The sequence below is a fragment of the Panonychus citri genome, unplaced genomic scaffold, assembly GCF_014898815.1.
Source record: "Panonychus citri isolate SS breed McGregor unplaced genomic scaffold, ASM1489881v1 Contig00090, whole genome shotgun sequence".
NCBI classification, from domain to species: Eukaryota; Metazoa; Arthropoda; class Arachnida; order Trombidiformes; family Tetranychidae; genus Panonychus; species Panonychus citri.
This window is the reverse complement of record NW_026515495.1, coordinates 151324-161755: the sequence shown is the minus strand read 5'-3', so window position 1 is coordinate 161755 and position 10432 is coordinate 151324.

The window sequence follows — 10432 nt, the reverse complement described above, 5'->3', positions numbered from 1 at the left end:
TTTAGTCGACTGACCAGTGGACGGCTAAGGCTACAGAACAAAAAAAAACAATCCCTTAGATTGGCTTCCAATTGATCAACTTGATTATCAACTGTTGGTGGTGTGTTAGGGTTTGGGTTTTACCTCTCGGATTTATAGCTAAGGTATAAAACTTTGGGTCAGCTATTTATCTTTCAGTGGTCAGTATATTTATACACAATGGAAAGTGAAACTTTCCACTCTTATCATCAGTTTTCCATGTTATGTTTAAAAGAAGATGGAGAAAAAAGTTCCAAAGAAAAAAAGAAGTCTTTTCAATCTCTTCTCATTTAATTTTCTCTTCTTCATCCTTTTCCTTATCATCATCTTCTCATCATCATTACAATCTTGCTTCACATTTTCTCAATCTTATTTTCACCTCAAATCTTTTCAATAAGATGGACTTTACTTTTTTTTATTCGGTCAGATAGTTAGTGGTCAACACACTTGATTTAATTGAAATTTATCTTCCAATCACCTTATTATTGTTATTGAATCTTTTCAGACTTTATATCATCAACGATGAGGAAATAAAGAGAGAGAGAGATGAATAAAAATAATGGAAAACAATGAAAGTATTGGTCAAGAAGTGAACACGATCTGTAGTGGTCAACTATTTCAAAGAGAATGAGAAATAATCTCGATAATAGAATAAACCAAATTCATCTAAAATAGAATCAAATTAACAACATTCTCATCATCATTTCCTTTTCCTTTTCGTATATTTCATCTTCTCATCAAATTGGATTAATAAATAATCACAAATTCTTACCTTTTTTTATTATCTCTCCTCTCTCTCTCTCACTTTATTTACATTCAGTAATTCGGTTGGTCAATCAATCTGTAAAAAGTCATTTACACCCTGGACAATGAAAATGAGCTCAGCATTCCTATTCTCTCAGCTCAGTTTCGCTCTCCTCTATTCTCATTATCAAAGCTTTTCAAGTAATTCTATTAATATATTGAGCTGTTGCTTATCCAAGCTCAGAGTTTTTATTATTTTCGCCATTGATTTTAGATCTCATCTGTTTCTTCATCCAAAGGCGACTTTTAATGCCGAAAAACTATTCCAATCTATGTTATTTTCTGCATACCCATCATACCCATGATAATAGTATTATATAAACTCTTGGTAAGGGGTGGGCTAAGTGAAGATAAAAACTAATAACAATATAATCTCAAAACTCCCAAGGTTTAACTCCCAATGGTTTTAACTTTAAGGTTCCTATTATACAATAAGGGGAACCATTTTACTTACTCTTCACTTGGTTTGAGCTTTTTTTGTTTGTTATTAGCTTGATCATCTTCATCAATATTATTATTATTATTATCATCATCATCATCATCATGATATTAATCTTGTGAATCACAATTCAACTCCCTGTCTCTCGCTATCTGTTACATTGTCAGTGTGTTAACTTTGATAATCAACAGTTAAAGTGTCGCAAGTATTATCATTATAACTCCCAAATGGATTCAAATATTATCTCTAGTAATCAATAGGATTTTTTATCAATTTGGTTTATATCATGAAGGTGTAGAGGGAAATTGTCATAATTAATATAAATCATCGTCTTCCATCAGGCTTTATATCTTAAATATATATTATTCTGTGTCAAATTTTGCGAATCAAAATTTAATTCTCGATTTTATGATTGATAATCAACGAAGTAAATTCAAATATATAACAATTTAATCTAATGATTAAGATGATTAATCGAAAACCGTTGAAGGTGAGAGATCAGGTTGGTGTTGATTAGATTATTTCTCTCTCTCTCTCTCTCTCTCTCTCTCTCTCTCTCTCTCTCTCTCTCTCTCTCTCTGTCTTTCTTGCTGATATTCTGAATCGTCTAGATGGATTCTCAAGTTGATCTGGGAAATAAATGAATTTCTAGTTGACTGGTCAAGTAAAATGACAAGGGTCAAATCGAAGTAAGAAAAAGAGAAAAAATCGAAAAATTCTTGAAGATAATTTATGGTTCAGTTCATTTGGTGAATTTTTAGTTGGATAGAAATTGTTGTTCATGAAAAAAAAGTGTCAACTTAACGATAAGTATTGTTTTTTTTCTTTCTCTCTCATCATCATCTTATTCTGTTATTTTAATATCATTTTGCTCTTTTATTTCATGATAGTTTTCATGGGGATGGGTGTGGTTAGTGGGAGAGATAGAGAGAAGGTGAAAAAGAAAAAGTTTCAAGTTTTTGTTTACATGAGAAAAGATGAAGATCAAAGGAAACATATACCTTTAATATGACAGATTCATCTTCTTATATGATCATTGCACCATCTCATTTGACACTTAAGATGACAGGAAGATGAAAGAGGAGGATGATAAAAGGATGGAGGAGGGATGAGGGAGAAAGGAATGAAAAATGATGACCAATCATAATGTAATTTGCAAGTAAAAGTTTACACGTTCTCAATGTTTATCCAACCTCATCTTCATCTATTTGTTTGCTTTTGATAAAATGCAGATGAAAAGTAAAGGGATGAAGATGGAGATGAGGATGAGGGAAGAGAAAGAGAAAGAATAATTTTCGAATGTTAATATTGGTCCAACATTTGATTTTCTTTTTTCTCCTTTTTCGAACTGTCAAAAAATTCTCAATGGATTTTCTTCTTTTCTTCTATTATTTTTTTTCCATTCGATTTTCTGGTTCATCGGACTGAGCTTTTCATCTTTTTCTCCACACATGATGATGGTAATGGTGGAAAAAGAGGATGAAGATAAAAAGGAAGACGAGGTAACTATGGTCAAGAAGAAAAAAAGATGATGAGAAACCTTTTGTTTCGTTTACAAGTTCAACTTATCATCTCAAAGGAATTAGAAAGATGATAAAGATGACGATAATGATGAAGAAAACTCTTTTTTCAGGTGAATTGAGATTCAAATGATTTATCAGAGGATAGATGATAATGAGCATGAGATAAGAAGATGTTCATCAACAACAAGAGAGAGAGAGAGAGAGAGAGAAAGATCTAAGAAAAAAGGATAAGAGGAGAAAAAAAAAGTTCCAAGAGATTATTATGAGCTTTTACCGTTATTTCTCATTGAGATGATAAATTTCTTCATATTCTTCTAATCATTTCTCTTATTATCTTCATCTGTGATCATCATTATTACTCGAATCATTTCAGATTCCTTTTCATTTATTCCTCATTATTAGGTGACCATGCAATCAGATTGATGACCATTGGTCCAACTGACCATTGATTAGTTTTAGTTACTCAACAACAATAGTTTCCTTAAGGCTCAGTCCAGTTTATCATCTCATCATCTTCATCTTCATCATCATCTCTCTTATAATTATAATTTTCTTTTAATAATCTTTATCATCCTCATCCTTTTTGTCAATGGATTTTTACGTTGACGTCAAATTAATCATGATTATCATCATCAAATGAGAATTCTGATTAATTGGTTTATCAACATTGACATGAAATGGTGTTGACTTGTAGGAAGATGCGGAAGATGAGATGACAAAAAAAGAAGGAAAAAGAAGAAGAAAATATTATTATTATATATTCTCAGTGGATGATAATGATGATGATGACGATAAGATATAATTGCCCGAGGCAATTTCACCCTGATAATATGCTTTTATCATCATCATAATCATCATTATCCATTTGGTGCAATATTAGATTTTCCAACTTTTTTTCTTATATCATCGTAATCACTTTAAATGTATCAAGTTAAATTGTTAGTCACATTGAAATTAAGGTATTAATGATTGTCACTGATTATTGGTTGATCCAATTAAGATTACACTGGTTTTAAGATGATCAAGATTATTAACTTGATTCATTTCATCGTGAACACTTAATTTCATCATCATTATCAATAATCAGATTCACTTATTTCATCAGTTAATTTATTTAATTTTCATTGATTTTAATCACTTTTCAAATTGTCACAGTTAATTGTTTTCCTCGTAACTAATTAGATTAACTTTCAATTTCAATGTAATCTCATTGATTAATTGATTGATATAATTTTTGATTTGGTTCCAATAAAGAGAGTGAAAGTTTGTAATGATTAATATTTTCTTGGAGAAACAATTAAATTGTGATTAGTAAATTGTATAACTTTTCTAGTTGCCAACTATTCAATCACAATTTAATTTGAAATGTTAATTCTGGTAACCAATTTAATGAGTAAATGATTAAATTGGCTCAATGATTAATCAAATTTGTTTCAATACATAAATCGTAACTTCATTTTCAATATTAATCTAAATTGTTATCTAATCATCATGTTGATTGTTTACATTGGTGGGTATTGATTAATATAAATATTAATAGATATTATTGGATAGGAACAACAATTTAATATGGACAATTTAGTTTGCAGAAATGTTGATCAAATTAATCAATCGGTGTAATTGTAACACCAGTGAAAATTGTCAATGGTTGAAAGTTAAATTTGATTGTTTTCATAATAATGATTGATCACTGTTGATATAATAATATAATTTGTATCATCATGATTTACATTTAACCGTATTCCAAGTTAAGGAAAGTTAATTCACCTCAGGCAATTTGAATTTTCTTGTTGATTACCATGATTATCAACTGATTATCTTTCTATTGATAGTTGTTGATAATTTGATCATTTGTATCAACCTGATTGAGAAGCAAAAATTATCAAGGTATCAGATTTAATCAACACAAAGTAAACCTGAGGGAAAGAAATTGAATTCAACAACAATTAACTGATTTCTATTGATTTGATGACTTTGATTACAATTGATTGGTAAAGAAATCCAAAAATCTAATCCTTTGAATTTTGTGTGAAAATTTTTGCCACAAATTTAAAAGTTAATTAATACAATCAAATTTAGAGGATCACAGAGTCAATTATGAAAGCTCAAAGTTAATTACAATTGATCGGGTTAATTGTTAACAGATTAGAGATTTTTTTTTCTCAACAATCAACCAGCAGATTCAATGAATAAATTGATTGGAATAATATTAATTCATGTTTGGTATATAAAAAAAGAAACACATCTAATTTAATCATCTGATTAACCGAAAGTTATTTTATTGTAACGATCAATAAATCAGGTCAATGATGATCAGATATGATTAAGTTAATCAAGGTTAAATATCAAATGAAATGATCAAGAAAAAGTGTATTAATAATGGATTGATTAATGTGGATTAATGAGAGGAAAAGTTTAAATTGAAGGTCTAATGGAAGTATTAAAATTTGAAATTCCCAAATTCAGTTGATAACCATGAACATTTCATGAATCTCATGAATCTATTGTTAAATATGATAATCATTGGAAAATGTTATTCATGAATTGAAAACTAAATCAACAATCAAATGACAGTTAACAGGAACCGTTAACATGCAAGTGAAATTGATCCACTTTAATTAGGTTACATTGATATTGAACTAGGAAGTGAAAGTGAAAAGATGAGGATGCTAAAGATGATGGAAGATGCGAGGGGTTGGTCATGTCAAAAATTCGAAAATTCTTTTCTTCGAATTTTTTCTCTCTCATCATCATCTTATTCTGTTATTTTAATATCATTTTGCTCTTTTATTTCATGATAGTTTTCATGGGGATGGGTGTGGTTAGTGGGAGAGATAGAGAGAAGGTGAAAAAGAAAAAGTTTCAAGTTTTTGTTTACATGAGAAAAGATGAAGATCAAAGGAAACATATACCTTTAATATGACAGATTCATCTTCTTATATGATCATTGCACCATCTCATTTGACACTTAAGATGACAGGAAGATGAAAGAGGAGGATGATAAAAGGATGGAGGAGGGATGAGGGAGAAAGGAATGAAAAATGATGACCAATCATAATGTAATTTGCAAGTAAAAGTTTACACGTTCTCAATGTTTATCCAACCTCATCTTCATCTATTTGTTTGCTTTTGATAAAATGCAGATGAAAAGTAAAGGGATGAAGATGGAGATGAGGATGAGGGAAGAGAAAGAGAAAGAATAATTTTCGAATGTTAATATTGGTCCAACATTTGATTTTCTTTTTTCTCCTTTTTCGAACTGTCAAAAAATTCTCAATGGATTTTCTTCTTTTCTTCTATTATTTTTTTTCCATTCGATTTTCTGGTTCATCGGACTGAGCTTTTCATCTTTTTCTCCACACATGATGATGGTAATGGTGGAAAAAGAGGATGAAGATAAAAAGGAAGACGAGGTAACTATGGTCAAGAAGAAAAAAAGATGATGAGAAACCTTTTGTTTCGTTTACAAGTTCAACTTATCATCTCAAAGGAATTAGAAAGATGATAAAGATGACGATAATGATGAAGAAAACTCTTTTTTCAGGTGAATTGAGATTCAAATGATTTATCAGAGGATAGATGATAATGAGCATGAGATAAGAAGATGTTCATCAACAACAAGAGAGAAAGAGAGAAAAAGATCTAAGAAAAAAGGATAAGAGGAGAAAAAAAAAGTTCCAAGAGATTATTATGAGCTTTTACCGTTATTTCTCATTGAGATGATAAATTTCTTCATATTCTTCTAATCATTTCTCTTATTATCTTCATCTGTGATCATCATTATTACTCGAATCATTTCAGATTCCTTTTCATTTATTCCTCATTATTAGGTGACCATGCAATCAGATTGATGACCATTGGTCCAACTGACCATTGATTAGTTTTAGTTACTCAACAACAATAGTTTCCTTAAGGCTCAGTCCAGTTTATCATCTCATCATCTTCATCTTCATCATCATCTCTCTTATAATTATAATTTTCTTTTAATAATCTTTATCATCCTCATCCTTTTTGTCAATGGATTTTTACGTTGACGTCAAATTAATCATGATTATCATCATCAAATGAGAATTCTGATTAATTGGTTTATCAACATTGACATGAAATGGTGTTGACTTGTAGGAAGATGCGGAAGATGAGATGACAAAAAAAGAAGGAAAAAAAGAAGAAGAGAAAAATATTATTATTATTATATATTCTCAGTGGATGATAATGATGATGATGACGATAAGATATAATTGCCCGAGGCAATTTCACCCTGATAATATGCTTTTATCATCATCATAATCATCATTATCCATTTGGTGCAATATTAGATTTTCCAACTTTTTTTCTTATATCATCGTAATCACTTTAAATGTATCAAGTTAAATTGTTAGTCACATTGAAATTAAGGTATTAATGATTGTCACTGATTATTGGTTGATCCAATTAAGATTACACTGGTTTTAAGATGATCAAGATTATTAACTTGATTCATTTCATCGTGAACACTTAATTTCATCATCATTATCAATAATCAGATTCACTTATTTCATCAGTTAATTTATTTAATTTTCATTGATTTTAATCACTTTTCAAATTGTCACAGTTAATTGTTTTCCTCGTAACTAATTAGATTAACTTTCAATTTCAATGTAATCTCATTGATTAATTGATTGATATAATTTTTGATTTGATTCCAATAAAGAGAGAGTGAAAGTTTGTAATGATTAATATTTTCTTGGAGAAACAATTAAATTGTGATTAGTAAATTGTATAACTTTTCTAAATGCCAACTATTCAATCACAATTTAATTTGAAATGTTAATTCTGGTAACCAATTTAATGAGTAAATGATTAAATTGGCTCAATGATTAATCAAATTTGTTTCAATACATAAATCGTAACTTCATTTTCAATATTAATCTAAATTGTTATCTAATCATCATGTTGATTGTTTACATTGGTGGGTATTGATTAATATAAATAATATTAATAGATATTATTGGATAGGAACAACAATTTAATATGGACAATTTAGTTTGCAGAAATGTTGATCAAATTAATCAATCGGTGTAATTGTAACACCAGTGAAAATTGTCAATGGTTGAAAGTTAAATTTGATTGTTTTCATAATAATGATTGATCACTGTTGATATAATAATATAATTTGTATCATCATGATTTACATTTAACCGTATTCCAAGTTAAGGAAAGTTAATTCACCTCAGGCAATTTGAATTTTCTTGTTGATTACCATGATTATCAACTGATTATCTTTCTATTGATAGTTGTTGATAATTTGATCATTTGTATCAACCTGATTGAGAAGCAAAAATTATCAAGGTATCAGATTTAATCAACACAAAGTAAACCTGAGGGAAAGAAATTGAATTCAACAACAATTAACTGATTTCTATTGATTTGATGACTTTGATTACAATTGATTGGTAAAGAAATCCAAAAATCTAATCCTTTGAATTTTGTGTGAAAATTTTTGCCACAAATTTAAAAGTTAATTAATACAATCAAATTTAGAGGATCACAGAGTCAATTATGAAAGCTCAAAGTTAATTACAATTGATCGGGTTAATTGTTAACAGATTAGAGATTTTTTTTTCTCAACAATCAACCAGCAGATTCAATGAATAAATTGATTGGAATAATATTAATTCATGTTTGGTATATAAAAAAAGAAACACATCTAATTTAATCATCTGATTAACCGAAAGTTATTTTATTGTAACGATCAATAAATCAGGTCAATGATGATCAGATATGATTAAGTTAATCAAGGTTAAATATCAAATGAAATGATCAAGAAAAAGTGTATTAATAATGGATTGATTAATGTGGATTAATGAGAGGAAAAGTTTAAATTGAAGGTCTAATGGAAGTATTAAAATTTGAAATTCCCAAATTCAGTTGATAACCATGAACATTTCATGAATCTCATGAATCTATTGTTAAATATGATAATCATTGGAAAATGTTATTCATGAATTGAAAACTAAATCAACAATCAAATGACAGTTAACAGGAACCGTTAACATGCAAGTGAAATTGATCCACTTTAATTAGGTTACATTGATATTGAACTAGGAAGTGAAAGTGAAAAGATGAGGATGCTAAAGATGATGGAAGATGCGAGGGGTTGGTCATGTCAAAAATTCGAAAAATTCTTTTCTTCGAATTTTTTTCTCTCTCATCTCTCTCTCTCTCTCCTTCTAATGTTTCACCATGTACTCATTTCGCAAGATGAATTAATGATAAATGAAGTAATTTAGATTACACTATAAGGCGTTATCATAATTCTGATGATGATAAGCTCATCATCATTCATTAATCCGATTAGATTAATAATATTTTTTTTCCTCTTACCGAATAATTAACTTTGCAAATAAACTTTTTCCATGATTATAATTAGTTTGATTAACAAGTAAATCTGTTGACACATTAAAATTTCATTCGCTTGATTATTATTGATGATTTAATATTTTAAATTGTTCAATTTAATTGTGATCAATGTGATGATGATCATCATCAGTTAGATTGGATAATTACTGTTTTTGTTTTCTCATTTTAATTGTTGACATATTTACGTTAATTGCTGGTTAATTTAAAAGGGTGATTGGTTATTACAATTTACTGAAGATAATCAATTGCAATTAAAAGTGATTTACTTTTTTTTTCTCAAGATAATTGTGAACAATTTAGGTTAAGAGATGATGATGATGAGATGATCTGAACAATTTGAATTACTTTCTCAACAATTAACAATTTTCAATGATGGTTGATTGTTAAATAAATCATCGTGATTACTTATTGAGATGATTAAATCAATCTAATGGTTTACAATCAATTGAAAGATTATTAAGTTTCAATCTTATTGCAATTGATTTAATCATAACTAAATTATCATAATGATTAAGTTAATCGGAGTGATGAAATTTGAGAAGGATAAAAAATGAATATAAATGAAAATATATAAACATTTACATAGAAAAAGTTTCAATCTCATTTTCAATGTTACACGATCTTGTCATTCAAACTTATCTTCATCATCATCATCCTCATCCTCATCATCTTAATCATCTTTGTCTCCATCAACAAATGAAGATGTTGATTCAGTTTCATCTGAATTTCAATTGTATCAAATTAACAGCAATCTAAATATCAAAATTATAATCATACTGGAGGCTTGAATATCATCAGCATAATTATCATCCTGGTAATCATGACCACCACCATCATCATCATCATCACAACAATCAAGGTTAATTAAGTCTAGATAATTGTATTAATTTAAATTCAAATTGATTCTTACCTGATAATACAATAAGCAGAGATAATTTTAAAGTCTATGGAAGGTAAAACAAAGTGGAGAAAAGTTTTTTTATGATTAGATTATTTTCACTCTGATGATGATTACAATTTGCAATTTAATCCGGTTAATCTAATTTCATGGCAGGGATGAGATGAGGATGATGAGGATGATGAGGATTTATCACCATAGATTAATAATAAGGAGAGAGAGAGAGATAGAGAGATGAAAATCAATAATGAGGAAGATAAAAAAAGATGATGAAAGTAATAATTGTATCTTTAGCCTTAATTTAAATACAATCTTTTTACATAAATATTGTTTTAGACCATCGCCTAAGGG